The sequence below is a fragment of the Leptopilina boulardi genome, unplaced genomic scaffold, assembly GCF_019393585.1.
Source record: "Leptopilina boulardi isolate dan_hultmark-lab unplaced genomic scaffold, ZJU_Lbou_2.1 LbouV2_151, whole genome shotgun sequence".
Classification (NCBI taxonomy): domain Eukaryota; kingdom Metazoa; phylum Arthropoda; class Insecta; order Hymenoptera; family Figitidae; genus Leptopilina; species Leptopilina boulardi.
Genome location: NW_026137698.1, coordinates 248,186 through 272,465, shown reverse-complemented (window position 1 = coordinate 272,465; position 24,280 = coordinate 248,186). Strand labels below are relative to the sequence as shown.

Here is a 24,280-nt window from a genome sequence, read left to right as displayed (position 1 = left end):
ACTGTATATAGATATATATATTTTTGTGCAATATTCGAAAACCATCTGCACCTGCAAATCGACGCTGTTTTGAGTGAGCAACTTGATATTCAACCGTATAATTCTATATCTCCTTATATATATATATATATATATACGTATGCTATATAATAACGCAGACGCGAGATTCAACGCACGATGTTCAATAATAATTTAAAGGGTATTTTACGATTCTCAAAACATTTAATCGTAGACCTTAAACTTTGAATCACGCGTGAAAGCTTATATGTCTGTAATTTCTAGAATAATTGATTAATTATCTATACGTTCATTGCGTTGGTGTCCATTAGGAGAAAATTAACATCCTTCTAATTGACATAGAATAGTGAAACGTTTTGCGTTGACAATTAGCACACTATATATTGTGCTGACAAATATCATGAAAATAAATTAAATTTCGAGAAATGGGAATTTTACTAACTGAACTATTTTACAAACTGTAAACTAAAAAATTAATGTTACAGATTACCACCAGTGCAGAAAATTATTCTTTTCGTAAAGTATGCAGTAATGTTATAAAACTAGAGCAGAATGCTAAAATTTTATAAGAATAGTGCGGAAAAGTTTACTTTTTTGCACGGTTTTTTTATAACTTTACTACCCACTATGCAGAAAAGTATACTTTTCTGCACTGTTCTTACAATTTTTTACATTCATTACAGTTTTTTAACTTTCAGCTGCAAACTATACAGAAAAGTATACTTTTCTACACTGTTCTTAAAACTTCTATATTCTTCATTGTTTTAAAACTTCACTATATACAATATAAAAAAATTATTTCTACTTTTCTGCATAGTATATGGTAAAGTTGTAAAATAGGGAAGAATACAAAAGTTAAAAGAATAGTGTAGAAAAGTATACTTTTCTAAAGTGTTTTAAAAATTTTTGCTGCATACTATGCAGAAAAGTATACTTTTCTGTATAGTACACTGAAAAAAAATTTATTTGATTCAAATACAGGTGTATTTGGTTATTATCAAATAAATATTTACTTGAATGAAATATATAGTATTTGAATCAAATATTTCAGTATTTAAAGCAAATACCATTTATTTGATTCAAATAAGAAATATTTGATTCAAGTAAATATTTATTTGATAATAACCAAATACACCGGTATTTGAATCAAATAAATTTTTTTTTCAGTGCATGTAGTAAAGTTGTAAAGCAGTAAAGAATACAGAAGTTATGAGAACAGCGCAGAAAAGTATACTTTTCTGCACTGTTTTTTATAACTTTTAAGCATTCTTCACTGATTCATAACATTGCTGTACACTATGCAGAAATGTATACTTTTCTGCACTACTTTAAATAACTTGGAAGCATACTATGCAGAATATTATACTTTTCTTCACTGATTTTAAACTTTGCGGCATACTGTGTGGAAAAGTATACTTTTCTGCGTTCTTCACTTTTTTTTAACTTTTCTGCATGCTATGCGAAAAACTGTACTTTTTTACACTGTTTCAAATAACTTTGCTGCCTATTAAGATAATTATACTTTTCTGCACTGTTTCTACCCTTTTTTTTTATTTGTTTGGAAATTAATAAAATGAAATATTTTTTTCCATGCATATTTATATTTTGCATATTTTTTGATTTATATTTTTAAAAAAACTATTTATCTTCATACATATATATTTTCACTATTGTTTTTCGGATTTTCTCGATATATATTTTTGAATTATATATATATGACTGTAAAATGAAATTTTGGGGCGAATATTTCGCAAACAATGTAAATAGGTCGCTTTTGTTAAATATAATTCAAGACTCTGTCATTGGTTGAACAGATCAGTGGATTTCACATGGCATTTACAAGCTGAATAAAACGGTCTGCATTCGATGGGGGTTCTTAATTAATGACTCTTGGAATCGACCAATCAACGCTTGCGTGAACTCTTGATGAATGTTGATTAGTGATTATAGAGAAAGAGAGCTCTGCGGTATTTTGTGTGTATTGGTTTGGATGAATGACTCTGAAATCGGGCGTGAATAAACCCTACCTCCTGAAAATTTATGGGGTTATATAGATATACATATATGTATATATATAATATAAAACGAAGTAGAGGAAATGACGGGTTCGTTTCCTGTATTTCCGGTTTATCTCTGCCACTGTCTCTACATATGCATATGTGTGTATATTTCTTACGCATTTCGCTTTAGCCATGATATAAATCATCGTGAAGCTGATTCTCAGCTCATAGACATCATTTCAATGCAAGTCGATAGAAGCAGGTAATCATGCGAAATGGGAAATGTCGATTCGTCGTTGAATCCGACATATATCGATTCACAATCGTTTTCAGAGACTTGAATTTTCACAATTGTACATTGCTAGTTGTCTTTTTGAATCTAGGTCCTCTTTTGTTTTGTATTTTTTTTTCTTTTTCCTCGTCTATTTTCGTTTCTCTTGTTTCAAATTTTTTAAATGAAAAATATTAATTTTTACATTTAAACATTAATTTTAAAGTAGATAATTTATTCAGGGACGATAAAATTTTGAAAACTTTTTCTTTATTTTATTTTTGGTATATAAAGTCAAGTTAATCAAGGAAAATCGTTTTTTATGCATTCTTTTCATATATATTCTTATTTTTTTCAGCGCACAAAAGATGTAAAAAAGTTGAAACTATGAAATGAAAATTTAGGACCTCTAATTTTCGTGGATATAGTTTCACGCGGGGCGAAAAAAAAAAAATGCTACGATATAACATTCTATATGGCTTTGCGTGAATTTCTTGTTCGAGACTTTTTTTCCGGATATCTGAAAAGTTTTCTTTCTGAGCTTCACTCCAACAGTACTATATCTCAAGACAAGATTTCGTGAACCAACTTTTAAGAAGTCGAATCAGGAGAAAATGAACACTTGTCTAAGGCTTTCAGACATCGCTTAGTGGTAGAGTCTTGTGAAATCCGGGATAAAGGATCTCGAAAATGTAATTATTGCATACACCTATTTCCGTTTCGGTAGTTTAATACTCTCTCTCTCCTTTTTTTCTTTCTTTCTTTCTCTTTTCCTTTTGAAATTCAATTTTCGATAATTTCACATTTAGACATTTTTCTAATAGAAAATTAGAAAAATAAAAACGAGAATTAATAAACGAATTTTTTAAAATTCAAAATGGCACTGATGTCAGTTTTTAAAAATTCAAAATGGCGGATTCAATATGTCGGACATTTTTTATTTTGTCCCCCAAAGACCCTCGAGTAATAATTTTTTAGCGAATTTATAATAATTCTTTCTTTTGCAAATTTAGATTTTAAATAAAATATAAAATTACAAAAACAAAATTTTAAGAGAAATAAGCGAAAATAACAAAAATGATAAAAGACGAGTAGAAGAAACTTTTCAGCTGAAATATCTACATGTATATACACACTTTCAAGATTTTACTTCTACTTCAGTTTGCTGAAGTCGTCATTCTCCTTTCAAGACTGGCGTTCGTTCATCAGCAGCTTCAAGTAAAATCTCATAATTAGCTTATGTAGCCCATTAAAACTTAAGTCTCATTAAACGTATCAGATGAATATTTTTGACTCGAGAAAATGAAGTGGCCCGTTGAGTAGATCAGAATATTACAATAAAATTTGCTCTACTATGATATATATATATATATAAGCTATTATTTATATATTAAAGAAAATACAAAAAAAAAGCTTGTAGAAACTAAAAATTAGAATTTCATCTCCCATCCATTATGTTCTTTTCATTATTTAAATTTGATGCGCGATATCGAAATGTCAAAACTCCCGGAAACAGGCGCACCATTGTTACTCAACTTCACAAAGAACCGAAAAACAAAAAACATTCAACAAAAAAAAAAAAAATGTTTTTTCACATCAAATGACTTGTTTTTATTTTAATTATAGATTTTGTTGTTTCCGTTCTTTTTTTTTATTCAATAATTATTTTTTATATTTTTTCTTTAAATTATATTTTCTAAACTATTAAATTTTATTTATAATTTTATTTATTTTGTCACAGATATGTAAATTACATTTTATTTTTTTTTTCATTTGAATATACTAATTATCCGTTATCAAGTAACGATAAGAATTTTATTTCAACTACGAGTTGAATCGTATATGAAACTAGCGCTACTCTATATCTGAACAAAAAAATGTTTTACGATACAGCATTTTTTACGGAAACGAACATTTTTTTTCGCACTCGGTTTTTACGTACCAATGGATAGTGTAAAATAGGGGAAAAAAGTGAGCAGAAAGTTAAACGTCTGTGTCCGAAACGATGGTAAATTGCCAAAGTATTGACTTGAAGTGAGCTTCAAAGAATTTCTACAGAGATTCGAGACACCGTAATAGAAACCAGCAATTATTCGTTTATAAAAAAAAAATTCAGTAATATTAAAAAATGTAATAAAAATAAATAAAATAAAAGTAAATAAACAAAGTGAAATAAAATGGAATAAAATAAAACATAAAATAGATTAAAATTATAAAAGAAGAAATAAAATCAAATAAAATAAAAAATTTAACAAAATCAAATAAGAAGAAGAAGAATTTACAATTCTCTGGAAAAAAATCGTTCGTTTAACTACTGTCATAAAATAACATCACACATTACACTTAAAAATTAAACTCTAAAAATACGAAAGAAGAAAATTTTTCTCTTTAATTTTTATAAAATGAAATTTTCTCTTTAAAATTTCTTTTTTTCAATTTTATTTCACGTTGCAGATTACAATTTATAAATCTGTAAAAGCTTCAAGCGGAAATTAAATTCATATAGCTATACCACTTTTTTTTCAAGAGTTAAAAAATAAAATTTAGTTGAAAAACATGTCAACAAAGCGTTCATGTTACCATCACTAATTTACTAATTTTTTTTTAAATCTTATTATTAACATAATAAGTAAATTAATAAAACCAACTTTTTATCTAAAAAAAATAAATAAATAAAAAATCAATTAAAAAAAAGGTAAAAACAAAATTCTCTACCGACATTATAATTACTATTTACTGATAATTAAAATAGAACTCATGGCATAAGTTAAAAAAAATTTCAATAAAACTTGTCGAGAATATAAATTGAAAGGAAAAATAGATTTTTGTTAAACTTGAAATCAGTAACTTTTGCCATTGCAACTTGTCCCTGATCAATTTCGCCATTCCCAAATGGATCTACTTTGATGGCAGCAAACGTACAAGCGATCAATTTTTCATTCCAAGACAAATTGAAGAAGATCGTCGTAAGGGTGTCCGCACACTTATGTGAATCCCAACTGAATGGATAGTCACCATGATAAGTCACTGCGAAAGTACAGAATAGACGAAAAAAAAAAAAAATCAATCACTCAAGATCGCCTCGAGGAAATACCACTAGAAATTCCTATCAATTAAAATCAAATTATTCCAATCTCACTCGAGTGTGAAATTTAAAACAATATTGGAAAAAAAAAAACTTTGACTTAATCTAAGGATAGAAAAAAATCTATTTAACCTCATTGTTATTTAATTGAATTTTCATTTGACAAAATTGACACTTGACCGAATTAAAATTTTACAGAATTAACAATTAATTAAATAGGCAAGCCATTTGATCGAATTATCATTTAACTAAATAGCCACTTGACCGAATTGCTATTCAATGTAATAGACATTTACTGAAATTATCAACTAACCGAATTAACAGTTAACCAAAGTGTAAAGTAAGAAGATTGCCACTCAACCAAAAAGCCATTTTGCCGAATTGACAACTAACTAAATAACCACTTAACCGAATTAACACCTAACCGAACTGTCAACAAGTACTATAATTAACAGTATTGCCATTTAACCGAATTGCCTGTCAATTAACCAAAAATTTAAATAATATTGATACTATACCGAACAGCCATTTTGCCGAATTGCCAATTAACCGAACTGCTATTTAATCGAATTGACGATTAAGTTAATTGGAAAATTGATTAGTTGTCAATTCGGTTAAATGACAGTTCGGTTAGTTGATAATTCGGTGAACTGAAATTCCGATTAGTTGTCAATTCGGTTAAATGACAGTTCGGTTAGTTAATAATTCGGTGAACTAAAATTCCAATTAGTTGTCAATTCGGTTAAATGACAGTTCGGTTAGTTGACAATTCGGTGAACTGAAATTCCGATTAGGTGTCAATTCGGTTAAATGAGAGTTCGGTTAAATTTCAATTTCATTATTTTACTATTTGGTTAATTGACAGTTTCGGTTGGCAATTCGGTGATTTGGCAATTAAATGACAAAACCAGCATAAAAATCTGCTCATACCAGTCATTTCTCCTCAAATATTTTTTCCCTCTTCATGGATTTTAATGGGTTAAAAATTTTATATAATTAAGCAACTTAAATTATTAAAAAAAAAAAAAAAACTATTTAAATAATGTTTCACAGAATAGAATTTCTGGCAACGTCAAATGTTAATAACGTCCTAAAATAAACGAGAGAGTGAGAGAGAGAGAGAGGGAGAGAGAAGAAGAAGAACCACGGCAAACAACTTTGAAGCGAAAGGTCACTTTTATTTGAATTTAACGTTCGTAGATTATTTGGAGAATAAATTCAATGCGCACACGGATGTTGAAATTAGTTCTTGAAAAACCGAGGAACACCGAGGCGGAACATTTTAGCAGAGGAAACATCATATGTAACAGTTTTATTTTCATGAATAAAAAAGTCTTAAATTAACTAAAGACTTCTCTTTTAATGTTGAAATGTGGATTTGCCTATTGGGATATGTGTAATAGGAATGTACATCGAGCCGTGAATTTTATCCCTGTCACAGTACATACAACACGAATATATAACATTCTCCTACTGCTATCATCTATAAATTCACTCTTCTATATATGTATACAGGGGGCATTCCATGTGAAATTTTCATTAAAAAAAAAAGTATTTTTTTTTGCCTGTGACATTTTTTTTAATTTTTATAAAAAAATAAATAAATACGTATTTTTTGTTTTGATAAAAATCATGGTAAATTACAAGTTAGCCGTGCAAGTTTGCGTAATTTAAAACGATGCGCAGTTTATTTCTATGTCATTTAAAGCTGCGCAGTACATTTTTGTAACTGCTGAATATGATTATTGCAATGTTAAAACACCACAAACTTGAATAGTAATCTTTCTAAAATCTTGCCGCAAACTTATGTGCTGCATTAAATTTAAAAACTCATAACTACCATAATTTTTATCAAATAAAAAAATATTTTCTTATTTTTCATAAAGATTTCAAAATAAAAAATAAATATCCCAGGCAAAATTTTTTTTTTAAAATGCTACATGAAATGGTTAAATATGAATCTGTAACGATGAGACAAAATGTCTCTTCACGGTCTGTAAACCAAAAGACGCAGCTACTAAACATATAAAAAAATTTATATCTTTTAATAGCATTTTTATGCGCATATTTAGAACTATGTTCCATCATATTTAATTTGTAAGTGATGCGTGTTTTCTTTTCAACGGAGGTTTTGAAAAAAAAAAAAAAAACCGGACGCATATACAAGCCACATGGACGCTTGATGAACACACGACGATCGCTTATTCTCTTACTTTTATATATATATATATATATATACACGTAAAGCTCGCTAAAAATTTACTGAAATTTCTTTATCGCGACGAGTATTCTCGGACGTTTATGAATAGTTTACAATCCACTCCCGAGTTGTTACGGGCAACCTGCGAAAGTGCTTGCCATTCTCTTTTTTTTCCAAGTTTCCGCCTCTCGCTTTTATAGGGATAAAAAGCCGAAATTGAATTTGCCGCGCAAGCATACTTTTATTTATAGTTCATCTTGATGAATGGTAGATTTACAAACCACTGGAAAAATGGCGAAATTCTTTGTTGAAAAATTCTTTTCAATTTTCGCAACCTTTCATATAAATAATGATTAGTGTCGCCGCTTTTCGAAAATGATTTTCTTTTTTTTAATAAATGAATTATCAAAAGTATAGGTTGTACTATATTTTCTCGATGTATGACAATTTGATAAAATTAATTAAATGTATCACCAAAAATGACTTACCGACTACTGGTTACTTTGAAAAAACAGTGATCATTTTCTTCTTGATTTCTTCTGTATTTGTATCTAGAAAAAAAAAATTTGGTATCAGGTTTTTATTATGTAAAGAAATAAAGATTGCCTTTAAATGCAAATTAGTTTAGAAACTATAGCTAACTTTAGAGGCATTCAATGAGATTTAGAGTTTGATTTACAATAGTGAATATTAACTCTATAATTGCCGAAATAATGTATAATACTTGTCGGCCAAATAACGGGACATTCCATCGTGAACCCCTTTCCCCCTCCATTTTCACTCGTCCTGGTTCCATTTTACCTCCCTCTCTTACTCTCAGTTACCGTCGACCGTCGCGAAAACTCTCGTTGCTATATACCCTCACCACTTCGAGTCGGAAGCCATATTAATAGTCGGCACTTAAGAGTTTCATTAAGTCCCGACCGCTCGATCACTGCCTGTGTTCTATATATGGAATACCCAACACACACCCTACCCCCATTTCAAACTAGCAAAAACCCTCACACCATCAAAATTCTGTTAACAGTTTCATACTTTACTTTATACTTGTTACGTACCTCTTTAGACTCTTTTCAACTTTGTGTGTGTGTGTGTGTACTTGCGCGTCTTATGTTTCGTATATTTGCGATAATTATTCTTGAATGGCTTCCACATTTACATGAGCAAAGATTTCTGAATATAATGCACGATGTAACTTTCAAATAGATAAGAAGTTTTAATTCGCATTGAGAAATTGCCTTGGTACATGTGATATCTTAATAGGATGCATTCACAGTCCTTTTTCCTATTCTACCAACTCCAATCCCTTTTTCTCATTCAGAACTCAATATATAAGTCAGGTTTCTTTGTTTTTTAATTTATAATTAGAATATATTTTTCTTCCTTTTTTTACACTTTTGGGCTAAATTAGGTCGGTAACTTACCAACTGTCGGCAAGGTAGGAATCTTATAAAAATTCGTCCGATAATGTAGTAATCTGATTTATCGATTGAATATTGTTATAATCAGTCAATAAATATATTTAAAGGTTATATATTTTGAAGAAAAGAAAATGTCTTGTATAAATTCAAAAAATTGCAGATTTTTATAAAGAATAATTTCAGTATCGAACTGGATATAGCCTCAACTCATTCAAGGACTAAAAACGACTATCGTTTTTCCTGCACGAGAATTTATGAGCTTTGTCTCACCGGTGATCTAGATGACTCGAGATACATTCAGACCAGACTACATGCTACAAAGATCTATCTCTTTCACTTTGATAATACCGATCGTATATAGCTTCTAGCAGGGACGAGAAAAAGATGTTCAAATCAAAAAGATCGATTAACATTGATTTGAGATAAATATATATATTCCAAAAAAAAAATTTTCTACATCTACTGTGTTAAAATTATTACTATCGACAAAAAATATATTTTGAAAAAACAAACCATACAATTTGCGATATGATATACAGGTTTAATTTTAAATTTTATCAAACAAACAACTATAATAAATAATTTACAATTGTAAACGAGATTGGAAACTCAAAATAGTATTCCTCCAATTTTAAGCTATAATTCGATCTTCTCTTTTATAATTTATTGATCTTCTATTGTTGCCGCAATACAACATGAATTGCAGAATATTAAATATAAACTAGCAGGATCTGCATGTTTCGGGGGAGCTTTAAGATGATAGGAAGCTACCTTTAATAAATTACGTGGTATAGCGTAATTTCGGACTAAATCGATACATAATTTACATTTTCTATTAAGAGGCAAAACATCATTTCCAATAATTCTAATTAATCCCGGCCTCACTTTGATTGCAATAGAGAATAACAAAATAGAAATAATACAATATTGAATATCAATATATAATAGAAGTATTTATAATAAATTCAATTTAGTATTGAATTTTAATACTCATTATTTATTTAAAATAATATGCATATAAATAAATACCAAGAAAACAATAATTATATTGTCCAAAATTAATTGTCATTTATTTTAATCCAATTTAATAAAGTGGAAACTGTCTAATCTCTTTTACATATTTAATAATTGAAATACGATTTATTTGACGTGTTATTTTAGTTGTAAAGAAAAGCAAAAAAAAAAAAAGAGAAAAAAACAAACAAAACGAAAAGAGAACATACAAGAATCCTGAGTGAAACTGAGTTCACCGCAAATGCTGCTCATTTTCAAACGCTAATTCCGAGTGCGACTCTCGCGAAGTATATTTTTGCTTTCGTGTGTCCGCTCGGTAAATTAGCATTCATGGCAGTGCATAAAAGATTAGCGAAACTTTTATATTCCCTTAACGTTTTCATTATGCCGTCGGGATGGCATTCAAGGTGCACAAGTTCCGGTATTTCATTTATACAAACAAAAATACAGACAACCTTTTATAAAAAAAAAAAAAAAGTTAAGAAAAATTTTAATAAAAGAATTTATACTGAATAAATGGTTATCAAAAGTGTTTGAAAAAGATATCGATGAACTGAATTCCGCTTTTATAAATTATCCGCCAGTTTTCACCACATGATCTACGAACAATTTAAGGACATTGGACAATATTGGAATTTACTGGCTTGAAAATTTGAACCCGTTAAACCCAATGGAATTATACGTCGTCCTTTCTTGTGCTTCCCTTTTACCAAAACCGTCTTGTCTCCTCGACCAAACCATTCGTTTCACCTGACTCACACTCAACCCCCTTTTTCAACCCCTCCACTTTTGCAAGAATCTTCATTCTAAAGTACAATACTGTTTCCGTAAAACGACACTTTCTACCTGTTGACGATCCAACTTGTATGTGTGTGTACGTGTTTTATCTTCCAACTATCCTCAGGGCTATACATAAATAATGTCACACATTCGTTTTGCTTCTTTAAACCGACATAACTCTTTAAATATAAACCATAAGGATTGACAAATTTCTATTTCCACCATTATATTTAAAAATGGTATTGATTCTGATAAAGTTACATTGAATATTCAAAAGAACATAAAAACACTAATTATGCGCCGATTATTCTGTTAAGTAAATAAATTATGCGTCCATTATACGCCAAAATTATGCACGATTATATGCTAAATGAGCCGAAAAAATTTATATCACCAAATTATGCATTAAAAATTATTATTATTATTTTTATTATTATAGTTTTAATTAATTAAAAAATATATAATTCCAACTATGCAACCGCTTAATGTTCCTGCCTCACATAAATAATTTAGTCCAACTGAAATTAATTTTATAACTTTTTTTCCCATTTAAAAGTATACGGATTCAGAAAAGATGTTAAAATCTCCTCTTAATGTAAAAACTTTGAAAACTATAAAGAACAAATGGGCAAATATTCAAATTTTTTATAAGTACAAAAAACTACTAAATTTTGCCAAGAGAATTCATCTTAAACTTTCAGATGTATCTTGTGCCAACTGCCTGTATCAATTAACCCAAATCCTAAGCATTACAATCTTTTTTCTGCTCACGAATCTTCTGTTTTTATTTTACTTTCTGAAATTGTTTATAATAACAAGAATTCACAATTATTAAATAACCATTTTTTAAATTATTAAATAAATTAAATAAATTTTTTGTAAAATATTAAGGAGCGTCACTGTTACTGGTAACAGGAAAAAAAATTAACATGACTCATTTCTTTTGGTATGTGACTCATTTTGGCACCCCTTTTGTACAGTTGTAAAATTGGCGGAAATATAACTAAAAGGGGTTTTAGATATCGCGTAAATGTACACATAGCATTTCTATATAAAGGTCAACGTGCTGCATTAGAATAATTACATATGCCAACCCTCACTGCTCGCTAACTCTATTCATTTTACTTAATAACAATGTAATCTGCAAATTAACTCCAAATTATAATGCAAAACAAAAGAAGGAATACCTCTAAAATTTTAACAACAAAAAAGGGAAATTGCTGTTTCAAAAAGTTTTATATAAACTAGGTATACATATTGATTGGACCAACAAATTTTAAGCTAGACTCAAAAATAAACTTTATTAAAAAAATTTCAGATTTTTTAAGATTGAGAGAAAATTGTTCGGAATACCACCAAAGTATTAACCTAGAAATCTCAAACATAAAATATATGACGCACTTTTTGATTAATTCAGCGGAAGCTGAACTAGGTCAAAATAAATTTTGGGAATTTCTAAAACTTCGAAATAATCGCTCTGGAATACCATCAAAGTCTTAACCCGGGAGTCTCGAACAAAAAATGTACGGCGCACTTTTTGATTGGTCCAGCGGATGCTGAGCTACACTCAAAAATTTTTGGAAAAATTTTCTGAAAATTAAATTTACGAGATAATGTCTTGCGAGTAATTCCAAAAAATTGAGCAAAAAGTCTCGAACAAAAAATGTATGGCGCACTTATTGATTGGTCCAGCGGATGCTGAGCCACACTCAGATAAATTTATTAAAAAATTTCGAAAAAATAAATTTGCGAGATAATTGATCGGGAAATACCGCCAAAGTCTTAACCCGGGAGTCTCGAACAAAAAATGTATGGCGCACTTTTTGATTGGTCCAGCGGATGCTGAGCCATACTCAGATAAATTTTTTAAAAAATTTCGAAAAAATAATTTTGCCAGATAATTGATCGGGAATACCGCCAAAGTCTTAACCCGGGAGTCTCGAACAAAAAATTTATGGCGCACTTTTTGATTGGTCCAGCGGATGCTGAGCTGCACTGAAAAATAATTTGGGAAAATTTTCAAAAAATTAAATTCGCTAGATAATCGTTCGGGAACACCGCCATAGTGATTAGAAGAAAGTTCTGAACAAAAAATGTATGGCGCACATTTTGATTGGTCCAGCGGATGCTGATCTAAACGAGAAAACAAATTCGGTAAAATTTTAGAAAAATTACATTTGCGAGATAATCGCTCCAGAATACCACCAATAAAATAGGGAAAAAGTTTCGAACAAAAAATGTATGGCGCACTTTTTGTTTGGTCCAGCGGATGCTGAGCTACACTCAAAAATATTTTGGAAAAATTTTCGAAAAAATAAATTCGCGAGATAATTGATCAGGAATACCGCCAAAGTCTTAACCCAGGAGTCTCGAACAAAAAAGTATGGCGCACTTTTTGATTGGTCCAGCGGATGCTGAGCCACACTCAGATAAATTTTTTAAAAAATTTCGAAAAAATAAATTTGCGAGATAATTGATCGGGAATAGCGCCAAAGTCTTAACCCGGGAGTCTCGAACAAAAAATGTATGGCGCACTTTTTGATTGGTCCAGCGGATGCTGAGCTACACTCAAAAATATTTTGCAAAAATTTTCGAAAAAATAAATTCGCGTGATAATCGCTCCGGAATACCACCAATAAAATAGGGAAAAAGTTTCGAACAAAAAATGTATGGCGCACTTTTTGAATGGTCCAGCGGATGCTGAGCTACACTCACTAAAACTGGGAAAAAAATTTGGAAAAAAAAAATTTGCCAGATAATGACTCAAGAATAATGCCAAAAAATTGAGCAAAAAGTCTCGAACAAAAAATGTATGGCGCACTTTTTGATTGGTCCAGCGGATGCTGAGCCACACTCAGATAAATTTTTTAAAATATTTCGAAAAAATAAATTTGCGAGATAATTGATCGGGAATAGCGCCAAAGTCTTAACCCGGGAGTCTCGAACAAAAAATGTATCGCGCACTTTTTGATTGGTCCAGCGGATGCTGAGCTACACTCACTAAAACTGGGAAAAAAATTTGGAAAAAAAAAATTTGCCAGATAATGACTCAAGAATAATGCCAAAAAATTGAGCAAAAAGTCTCGAACAAAAAATGTATGGCGCACTTTTTGATTGGTCCAGCGGATGCTGAGCTACACTTACTAAAACTGGGAAAAAAAGTTTGGAAAAAAAAATTTGCCAGATAATGACTCAAGAATAATGCCAAAAAATTGAGCAAAAAGTCTCGAACAAAAAATGTATGGCGCACTTTTTGATTGGTCCAGCGGATGCTGAGCTACACTCACTAAAACTGGGAAAAAAATTTGGAAAAAAAAAATTTGCCAGATAATGACTCAAGAATAATGCCAAAAAATTGAGCAAAAAGTCTCGAACAAAAAATGTATGGCGCACTTTTTGATTGGTCCAGCGGATGCTGAGCTACACTAACTAAAACTGGGAAAAAAAAAATTTGCCAGATAATGACTCAAGAATAATGCCAAAAAATTGAGCAAAAAGTCTCGAACAAAAAATGTATGGCGCACTTTTTGATTGGTCCAACGGATGCTGAGCTACACTAACTAAAACTGGGAAAAAAATTTGGAAAACAAAAATTTGCCAGATAATGACTCAAGAATAATGCCAAAAAATTGAGCAAAAAGTCTCGAACAAAAAATGTATGGCGCACTTTTTGATTGGTCCAGCGGATGCTGAGCCACACTCAGATAAATTTTTTAAAAAATTTCGAAAAAATAATTTTGCCAGATAATTGATCGGGAATACCGCCAAAGTCTTAACCCGGGAGTCTCGAACAAAAAATGTATGGCGCACTTTTTGATTGGTCCAGCGGATGCTGAGCTGCACTGAAAAATAATTTGGGAAAATTTTCAAAAAATTAAATTCGCGAGATAATCGTTCGGGAATACCGCCAAATTCTTTAGCAAATAGTAGCGAACAAAAAATGTATGGCGCACTTTTTGATTGGTCCAGCGGATGCTGAGCTACACTAGAAAATAAATTTGGAAAAAATTTAGAAAAATTAAATTTGCGAGATAATCGTTCCGGAATACCGCCAAAAAAATAGTCAAAAAGTTCCGAACAAAAAATGTATGGCGCACTTTTTGATTGGTCCAGCGGATGCTGAGCTACACTCAAAAATATTTTGGAAAAATTTTCGAAAAAATAAATTTGCGAGATAATTGATCGGGAATAGCGCCAAAGTCTTAACCCGGGAGTCTCGAACAAAAAATGTATCGCGCACTTTTTGATTGGTCCAGCGGATGCTGAGCTACACTCACTAAAACTGGGAAAAAAATTTGGAAAAAAAAAATTTGCCAGATAATGACTCAAGAATAATGCCAAAAAATTGAGCAAAAAGTCTCGAACAAAAAATGTATGGCGCACTTTTTGATTGGTCCAGCGGATGCTGAGCTACACTTACTAAAACTGGGAAAAAAAGTTTGGAAAAAAAAATTTGCCAGATAATGACTCAAGAATAATGCCAAAAAATTGAGCAAAAAGTCTCGAACAAAAAATGTATGGCGCACTTTTTGATTGGTCCAGCGGATGCTGAGCTACACTCACTAAAACTGGGAAAAAAATTTGGAAAAAAAAAATTTGCCAGATAATGACTCAAGAATAATGCCAAAAAATTGAGCAAAAAGTCTCGAACAAAAAATGTATGGCGCACTTTTTGATTGGTCCAGCGGATGCTGAGCTACACTAACTAAAACTGGGAAAAAAAAAATTTGCCAGATAATGACTCAAGAATAATGCCAAAAAATTGAGCAAAAAGTCTCGAACAAAAAATGTATGGCGCACTTTTTGATTGGTCCAACGGATGCTGAGCTACACTAACTAAAACTGGGAAAAAAATTTGGAAAACAAAAATTTGCCAGATAATGACTCAAGAATAATGCCAAAAAATTGAGCAAAAAGTCTCGAACAAAAAATGTATGGCGCACTTTTTGATTGGTCCAGCGGATGCTGAGCCACACTCAGATAAATTTTTTAAAAAATTTCGAAAAAATAATTTTGCCAGATAATTGATCGGGAATACCGCCAAAGTCTTAACCCGGGAGTCTCGAACAAAAAATGTATGGCGCACTTTTTGATTGGTCCAGCGGATGCTGAGCTGCACTGAAAAATAATTTGGGAAAATTTTCAAAAAATTAAATTCGCGAGATAATCGTTCGGGAATACCGCCAAATTCTTTAGCAAATAGTAGCGAACAAAAAATGTATGGCGCACTTTTTGATTGGTCCAGCGGATGCTGAGCTACACTAGAAAATAAATTTGGAAAAAATTTAGAAAAATTAAATTTGCGAGATAATCGTTCCGGAATACCGCCAAAAAAATAGTCAAAAAGTTCCGAACAAAAAATGTATGGCGCACTTTTTGATTGGTCCAGCGGATGCTGAGCTACACTCAAAAATATTTTGGAAAAATTTTCGAAAAAATAAATTCGCGAGATAATTGATCGGGAATACCGCCAAAGTCTTAACCCGGGAGTCTCGAACAAAAAATGTATGGCGCACTTTTTGATTGGTCCAGCGGATGCTGAGCCACACTCAGATAAATTTTTTAAAAAATTTCGTAAAAATAAATTTGCGAGATAATTGATCGGGAATAGCGCCAAAGTCTTAACCCGGGAGTCTCGAACAAAAAATGTATGGCGCACTTTTTGATTGGTCCAGCGGATGCTGAGCTACACTCAAAAATATTTTGCAAAAATTTTCGAAAAAATAAATTCGCGTGATAATCGCTCCGGAATACCACCAATAAAATAGGGAAAAAGTTTCGAACAAAAAATGTATGGCGCACTTTTTGATTGGTCCAGCGGATGCTGAGCTGCACTGAAAAATAATTTGGGAAAATTTTCAAAAAATTAAATTCGCTAGATAATCGTTCGGGAACACCGCCATAGTGATTAGAAGAAAGTTCTGAACAAAAAATGTATGGCGCACATTTTGATTGGTCCAGCGGATGCTGATCTAAACGAGAAAACAAATTCGGTAAAATTTTAGAAAAATTACATTTGCGAGATAATCGCTCCAGAATACCACCAATAAAATAGGGAAAAAGTTTCGAACAAAAAATGTATGGCGCACTTTTTGTTTGGTCCAGCGGATGCTGAGCTACACTCACTAAAACTGGGAAAAAAATTTGGAAAAAAAAAATTTGCCAGATAATGACTCAAGAATAATGCCAAAAAATTGAGCAAAAAGTCTCGAACAAAAAATGTATGGCGCACTTTTTGATTGGTCCAGCGGATGCTGAGCTACACTCACTAAAACTGGGAAAAAAATTTGGAAAAAAAAAATTTGCCAGATAATGACTCAAGAATAATGCCAAAAAATTGAGCAAAAAGTCTCGAACAAAAAATGTATGGCGCACTTTTTGATTGGTCCAGCGGATGCTGAGCTACACTAACTAAAACTGGGAAAAAAATTTGGAAAACAAAAATTTGCCAGATAATGACTCAAGAATAATGCCAAAAAATTGAGCAAAAAGTCTCGAACAAAAAATGTATGGCGCACTTTTTGATTGGTCCAGCGGATGCTGAGCTACACTAACTAAAACTGGGAAAAAAATTTGGAAAACAAAAATTTGCCAGATAATGACTCAAGAATAATGCCAAAAAATTGAGCAAAAAGTCTCGAACAAAAAATGTATGGCGCACTTTTTGATTGGTCCAGCGGATGCTGAGCTACACTAGAAAACAAATTCGGGAAAATTTTAGAAAAATTTAATTCGCGAGATAATCGTTCGGGAATACCGCCAAATTCTTTAGCAAATAGTAGCGAACAAAAAATGTATGGCGCACTTTTTGATTGGTCCAGCGGATGCCTAGCTACACTAGAAAATAAATTTGGAAAAAATTTAGAAAAATTAAATTTGCGAGATAATCGTTCCGGAATACCGCCAAAAAAATAGTCAAAAAGTTCCGAACAAAAAATGTATGGCGCACTTTTTGATTGGTCCAGCGGATGCTGAGCTACACTAACTAAAACTGGGAAAAAAATTTGGAAAACAAAAATTTGCCAGATAATGACTCAAGAATAATGCCAAAAAATTGAGCAAAAAGTCTCGAACAAAAAATGTATGGCGCACTTTTTGATTGGTCCAGCGGATGCTGAGCTACACTAGAAAACAAATTCGGGAAAATTTTAGAAAAATTTAATTCGCGAGATAATCGTTCGGGAATACCGCCAAATTCTTTAGCAAATAGTAGCGAACAAAAAATGTATGGCGCACTTTTTGATTGGTCCAGCGGATGCTGAGCTACACTAGAAAATAAATTTGGAAAAAATTTAGAAAAATTAAATTTGCGAGATAATCGTTCCGGAATACCGCCAAAAAAATAGTCAAAAAGTTCCGAACAAAAAATGTATGGCGCACTTTTTGATTGGTCCAGCGGATGCTGAGCTACACTCACTAAAACTGGGAAAAAAAAAAAAAAAAAAAAAATTTGCCAGATAATGACTCAAGAATAATGCCAAAAAATTGAGCAAAAAGTCTCGAACAAAAAATGTATGGCGCACTTTTTGATTGGTCCAGCGGATGCTGAGCTACACTAACTAAAACTGGGAAAAAAAAAATTTGCCAGATAATGACTCAAGAATAATGCCAAAAAATTGAGCAAAAAGTCTCGAACAAAAAATGTATGGCGCACTTTTTGATTGGTCCAGCGGATGCTGACCTACACTCAAATCAATTTCCGAGATATTTTCAAAAAATTAAATTCGCGAGATAATCGCTCCGGAATACCACCAATAAAATAGGGAAAAAGTTCCGAACAAAAAATGTATGGCGCACTTTTTGATTGGTCCAGCGGATACTGAGCTACACTCAAAAATATTTTGGAAAAATTTTCGAAAAAATAAATTCGAGAGATAATCGCTCCGAAATACCACCAATAAAATAGGGAAAAGGTTTGGAACAAAAAATGTATGGCGCACTTTTTGATTGGTCCAGCGGATGCTGAGCTACACTCAAAAATATTTTGGAAAAATTTCCGAAAAAATAAATTCGCGAGATAATCGCTCCGGAATACCACCAATAAAATAGGGAAAAAGTTTGGAACAAAAAATGTATGGCGCACTTTTTGATTGGTCCAACGGATGCTGAGCTATACTAGGAAACAAATTCGGATGCTAGGTTAATTTAAACCAAAAACCGTAAATAACATAATCAACCTAATCTAAAACTTCTTTAGATCTGCTAAAATTCTTTAAATAGCAATTTAAAAATCTTTTACTTACATAGAAAGATTTGAATTATAGTTAAATTTTTCTATTCTATCAACACTGTTTTACGGTCACTAAACCAAAATCCTTAAAATTTTGTGTGACACTCAAGAATTTAAGTGCCTTTGAATTTTCTCCCACGTGCACTTAAATATTTGCATTTTAGTGTCAATTTAAAAATTTACTTTAAGTGAAAATAAAATTTAATATCTAAAACCATGAACAATAAGTTTTTTAATATAAACTCATATGTAAACTTTTAAAATTTTGTCACGTCATTGTGTGTTTAATTAACTTGCACATTTAGTAAAATTTGATTACAAAAAGTCCAAGAAGGTATTGAAAAATTAATTAACATTTTTAATACTCCTGCTTGTTGGAGAATCAATAAGATTTTAACGAATTTAAAGTAATTAAACGTTAACGATTAATTTCATAACTTGATGAAACACGCGCATTTTCTTTATTATTCAAAAATTGAATATACAATCTAATAACAAAGGGGAAATAAACAACGACGATGACGATGGTTGAGTATAAGAAAAGAAACGATGCATTTAAAAGTGCGAGGCTAAGCCAAAGTATATATATATATATATATCTAGATATATATAAAAGAATAAACGAATTTTATGTTTGATACTTTGGAGTTTGAGGTTATGCACCACGAAGCTCGTATAACGAAAAACGAACCGAACAAGGAAGGGTGGAATAACGTGTACAACTTTACGAGACTTTCCTTAACGATTTCGTTAAGCGACCAGCCTATAACTGAAGCTTTTCTCTAATGAAACATTTTACCTCAGCAATTAACACAAACTTTTACTTGAAAAAAGTTATATACATCATTTCGTGAATTAATTTTTTTCCTTCCATTTCAATTGAAAATTTAGAAAGAAATTTATTTTTAAAAAAATACAGCCATAATACGCAATGGAATTATTTTAATTCCATAATTTGGTATATCTGTGCCTAATTGTAGCACATAATGGACGCATAATTAATTTATAATTATATAATTTGGCATAATTGTGCATAGTGGACGCATAATTTATTTTAATAATTTAATTCAGCATAATTTTAGACCATAATAGTCGCATAATTTCTATCTATCGCACAATGGACCAATTTTTAGCGCACGACTGACGCATAATTTTTCTATTTAAATTGCATAATTTAGCATAATCGTTAATAATTTTAAAATAGACGCATAATCTGTATTTTAATATAAGAATGCTTTTTTGGAACATAAATTGAAAGAAATGAAATTCAAGATAAAATTGTAATTATCCTTTGGGAAAATTATTATAACAAACATTATATCAATAGAACATTAATATCACTAAGTTTGTAGAGAGCCTTTGACATATTTCCTTGATACTAAGGTATGTAATTATCTACTCAATCATTTTCTAGTGCAAATTAGGAAGTGTACGACTGTATTGTGTATATATACACATGTTTGCAAAGGAAACGTGCGCTGATTAATAATATCAGGCAAATAGACATAAAACTAAGTGAAGCATATACATATATGTATAGGGATGTGTGTGATGAATATGGCACAGAACATCAATGAAGCAGCATGTATACATGGAGAGAACAGGTAGTGAACGAAGCGACTTATCACCCTCTAGCATTCGCATTCGCATAGCTTCCATGGCATTCTCTTTTGTTTACATCATGAGTGCCAAGGTTGGCGGTACAAGCCTATACTATCCGCACCCACTCGTCGACGTTCTCTCTACTTGCGTTATATTCAACGCTCAACATGAGGGAGGAGAAAACCGTATAATTACGGGAAAAGGCGGTGACACTCGACGCCACGAATTATCCGCAATTACCGTCTCTCTTTCTCTCTCGCTATACATATATTACTCCCGAAAATGTGCGATTCGACGACTCACTTGAATCAGACGTTGCTTTTAAATGTACTTTTATATGTAAATTAAATTATATAACTTCAAGCTTTTCCTTTAAAAAAAAGGGTTACTTTCGAGCCTATATACATTAATTAAAAAAATTAATTCTATTTCTTTTATTGATAAATAAAAATATTTTTTATGATACAAAACATTGTGAATGTTTGTTAAAGCTACAGTACAGATTGTAAAATCTACAATATATATTTTAAATTCTACAATACAAATTGTAAATTCTACAATACACATTATACATGCTACAATACATATTGTGTACGCTACAATCAAAATTGTAGATAATACAATATAGATTGTAAATTCTACAAAACAGATAGTGAATGCTAGAAAATTCTTTTTAAAAAAATACAAATAAATTTTTAAAAAAGTCTAGAGTATAGAAAATAACTCCTTTTTTATTACATTAAAATCAATACCACAGTATAATTTTAAAAGGGTGTAACGCGTTTAAGTATTCTTTTTCATCGTACAATGTACATATATATATATATATATATTAAAAGAATATACCATTAATGATGTGACTATAGCACACTAAGAGAACTAATTAATACGGTGAAGATAAAAAATTTAAGAATGAATTGAATATATAAATAATGAAAAAGTTTCTCAAAGCAAAAGAGATGATAGTAATTAAAGCGCAGAGACTGAGATTCAGTGAAATGAGTGTGTCAATTAAAAATAATTTGTCGAGAAAATAAAGTGAAATGAAATTGTCAAAGAGAAAAGTACAATACAATTCATGAAATATATATATTGTGAAATAAAAAATGAAATTTTTAATTAATAAACGAATATATATATATATTTAGTTAAATTAAAGTTCTAAGGACCCTTTCACTTTCCTAATTTCATTTACACTTTCAAGTGGAACAGTGAATGTGGAATTGTAAATGTAAAAGTGTAATTGCAAGGGTGAAAGTGGAATGATTAAATTTTCAATTTAAGTAAAATGAAATCTAATTAAAATTAGAATAAAAATTATATATATGAAAAATACTTGAAGTATCATTTTCATTTTCGAAGCGCACTTGACAAAACTGACGTTTTAAAAATTAAATTACTCTTTGTAGAATTAAGAGCACACCACTGAAATGAATATAAATTAAAATAGGAACCCTCCTCAGTCACCACTCTCTCTCTCGCTCTCTCTTTCTCTTCGAATAATCTCTATAATACTGTGGTTGTTTCAAGACACACTATACCTATAGATTCAACCGACCTTAATCGTCATTCGCTAGGCAATTCAATTTGGTAGACCCTAAGGCAAAATTTGACGATCGTTATTAATTTCTTAGGTCTACTTGCCCGCAGCGAAGCTTATTCTTTGGTTGAAATACAATTATATTCTACTTCATTCATGATTCACTGACTGGATGAGAATTGAAGGGTGCATCGAAGTTTTAAGGTCTCTCGTACCTGAATGTATATATATATATATATATATACAACGATATTCAAACACGCACAAAATTGCTAAGAGGTGAAGGGAGCGAAAATAGAATGAAAAATTCATTTCCCTGATTCGGGATTTGAAAATTTATCTTAACGAAGAGACAGAAAATTCATTTCGATTACTTTTTTGTGAAAATCAATCTCTGAAAAATTTATGCCAAAAGCTTGGTTAGTTTTTAGTTATTATATATATATATATATATATATATATATATATATATATTAAAAAATTAAAAGAATATTTCCATGCATGAAAATTCAATAAAAATTAATATTGTCATGAAATAAATATGAAGTTAACAATTAGCTATATATTTTTAAATATATTCACTAATAAAATATTAATTGAACCGTACTGTCGATAAAATTCATTTTGCTCGCAAAAAAAAAATTCCAATCAAACGCACAATGAATAAATTGTATAAATAATTAAATAAATCTGTTTAATTTTATTTTAAAAAAAGAGACTCGAGAGCAAAATTTTTTTATGGGATAATCCTTTAAAAAGTGTAAAAAAATTGAGGGGTTGATTATGTAATTCTATTTTCACTTCCATTGATTTCGCTTATTCTAATTTTAACTCTCATTTTCACTTTCACTTATCCTTCCGCTACTGATTAGAAGTCGGTGAAAGTGAAAACGAAATCGAGAGTTGAAACAAGAATAAGTGGAAGTGAAAGTGAAATCCAAAGTAAAAATGAGTATAAGTGGAAGTGAAAGTGGAATTGCATAATCGACTCCTAGGTTGGAGTTTTTTTTCACTATTTCAAAGAAAATTTCAGTGGAATTTTTTTTTTACAGAAAAGTGCAGAAATGAAATAATATGAAGAGTCTGAATGAACATTTAGTCCTGTTTTTATCTCTCGGAAAGTACTCAAGGTAGATATTCATGTAAGCTGGAGATGAATAGGGACAACTGTTGCCGGCGTGTCCATATACATACGTCTTCGGGACGTTTTCTCTCTCTCTCTCTCGGTAATCGTTGTACCGAGGGAAAGGAAAAGGTGGGTGGGTTTATGTGGAAGTGGAAAGCATAAGCGAGCGGAGATGAATTATCGCTGGTACCACAAGTTGAAAGTTCCAAATTCCCATTTCCCCAAGGCGACCGGCCAGAAACCAATAGATTATAGTCACCTACTATCAAAGAACCAAAGTGCCAACCTTCAATCCCTCGCTCCCCTTACCAAAAACCTCAAAACGCCCTCTGTCCTTAATTGCTGTTTACATGTATAATTGACATGAAAACAAATTAAAATTTGCCATCTCGAATGAAAAGAAAGAAAAAAAACAATTATACCTCAATTAAAATTGTAAAAAAATAAATTATAAAAAAAAAAATTTTCATAATCAAAAAATATTTATGCTAATTTTTATTTATTAAAATAAATATTTATTTGTATTAAATAATTATTATTTGATTCAATTAAAAAATTGATCTATCAATTTTTATTTTAAATAATAAAATAATAATCATAATAATAATAATAATAATATCCGGAAGTAAAATAGAAAACGCTATATTCGTTGACGTTGATATTGATGACAAAAATATCTGCCCTGCATTGGAAATCAGTTTAAAATAAATTTGGCTGATTTATTCAAGATCTATTTTCAGGAGAAAAAAAATTTATTCATATAATTTAAAAATACAATCTTCCCTTCTATTTAGAACCAAAATTGTTTATATTCTATTTTTATCTTCAGAGAAAAGTTCTGTTTATTCTAAATATACCATTTTTTTTTTTTTTTATTGAGCCAAATAAACTTTTTATTAATTCAAACAAAAAGTTTAGTTAACTAGAAATAGCAATACATTTATTTTGTTGATTAAACAAAAATTTGGTTGTTTCAAATAAATTTTTTTCTGC

At 30.6% G+C, this 24,280-nt stretch overlaps 1 protein-coding gene and 1 long non-coding RNA gene across 10 annotated transcripts in view; both read right to left on the bottom strand.

The window, feature by feature from the left end:
* Nucleotides 1-24,280, bottom strand: part of LOC127276710 (uncharacterized) — a 119,101-nt gene that overhangs the window by 48,782 nt on the left and 46,039 nt on the right. For both annotated transcript variants that reach the window (XR_007842241.1, XR_007842240.1), the window contains exon 5: nucleotides 8,063-8,125. This is a non-coding gene — a long non-coding RNA (uncharacterized LOC127276710). The remainder of the gene's footprint in view (nucleotides 1-8,062; nucleotides 8,126-24,280) is intronic.
* The window catches only part of LOC127276707 (iron-sulfur cluster assembly 2 homolog, mitochondrial), a 345,592-nt gene that overhangs the window by 280,005 nt on the left and 41,307 nt on the right, over nucleotides 1-24,280 (bottom strand). The gene's annotated exons all lie outside the window — the stretch shown is intronic.